Source organism: Oryzias melastigma, linkage group LG8 (genome assembly GCF_002922805.2).
Source record: "Oryzias melastigma strain HK-1 linkage group LG8, ASM292280v2, whole genome shotgun sequence".
NCBI classification, from domain to species: Eukaryota; Metazoa; Chordata; class Actinopteri; order Beloniformes; family Adrianichthyidae; genus Oryzias; species Oryzias melastigma.
In genome coordinates, this window is record NC_050519.1 from 6,670,947 (window position 1) to 6,672,216 (window position 1,270).

At 40.2% G+C, this 1,270-nt stretch overlaps 1 protein-coding gene and 1 long non-coding RNA gene across 4 annotated transcripts in view; one reads left to right on the forward strand and one right to left on the reverse strand.

The window, feature by feature from the left end:
* LOC112146957 overlaps positions 1-981 on the forward strand; it is a 3,572-nt gene extending 2,591 nt beyond the window's left edge. Inside the window, exons 2-3 of the long non-coding RNA XR_002919347.2 lie at positions 184-193; positions 280-981. This is a non-coding gene — a long non-coding RNA (uncharacterized LOC112146957). The remainder of the gene's footprint in view (positions 1-183; positions 194-279) is intronic.
* The window catches only part of stk17al (serine/threonine kinase 17a like), a 15,671-nt gene that overhangs the window by 8,840 nt on the left and 5,561 nt on the right, over positions 1-1,270 (reverse strand). The gene's annotated exons all lie outside the window — the stretch shown is intronic.

Below are 1,270 nucleotides of genomic sequence, written 5' to 3' on the forward strand. Positions count from 1 at the left end.
TTAAACCCACAGGAAATGGAAAATAGTTTGCAGCTTTTTTTTCTGCTCTGCAGGTCTCACCAATAGACCAGCTGTAGTTTTTTTTTGTTTGTTTGTTTTTAAGAATTTTGAGGATAAATTTAGAGGATAAATCTCAGGGTCGCCGTGGGCCTGTGCCGGCTGACCTCCTGCTTTTCTCTGCAGGCATGCACGGGTGAGATATGGCGCTACTTCCCCTTTCACACTCCATTCAGGGGTCAGATGCGGCCCTCCCCACAGTGCAGCTTTTGTTCTGAGCAGGAATTCCATGTCTGGGATGAAAATGACTGCTGAGGACCAGAGAAGGCCCTCCGACCGGAGACTGACTGGAACAGTGGCGAAGTCGAAGTGTAATGAGGCAAGTGAGGTCATTTAAATGATGGTCAAGTGGTTTTTATGATTCTAAAGTAAATTTGTCAGAGGACACAAAGTCATCACACAATGCCTAACTGACAACGAAATGATGCTTCAGCTTACGGACACACTGCCTCAAACATCAAAGGCCGCACTGCAAAATCGAAATGACTCAGTTGCTGTTCTCATACTCGGCTGCATGCAGTTTCAGCCGCATTAGCATTCAGAGCGTCAAGTTCCCGTCCATCATTAAACTGAGGCGCAAAGAGCAAACAACCACAGCAAGTGAGAATTCATGTCACACGGATGCACGAGTGTGAATTCACACGAAGCCGTCCATCCTGCAAAAGACGATGCATTTCTGATCTTTGCTGACAAGATTTCTTGACATCAAACAATCAGGGAAACGCCGACTGACTGAATGATTTTTTTTTTTTTTTACCTAAAACGACTCAAACTTCGTGAGAAAAATTTACTTCACCGCCGTCTATTTTAGACTAGAAATGTTGCATTACCTGCGATAATAATAGTGTGAATACTTTTTACTAAAAGTGTAGTCGCTGAAGATGTTGAAGCTTTTTGCTCAAACTGGTGACGCCATTTACTTTAATTGCTGAAGGGATTTGCTGTAAATGCAAAAACTATTTGCAAAATGTTAAATTTGCTTAAGACTGAAAATTTCATTTAAGAACTATGAAAGAGTGCTGAAGTTGACCTAAATTTCTGAAAATGTTGTAGTAAAATTGCTTAAAAATCTCTAATGCATGCCAATTGTAAAAAAATATTTAGTGTGTTGCTTAAATTTAAGCTCCAAATTAGCCCGAAAACCTCAGTAAATGCCAAATTAGCCAAAAAAGCTAGATTGTTACTTAAATACTAGCTAAACTCTAAAATAATG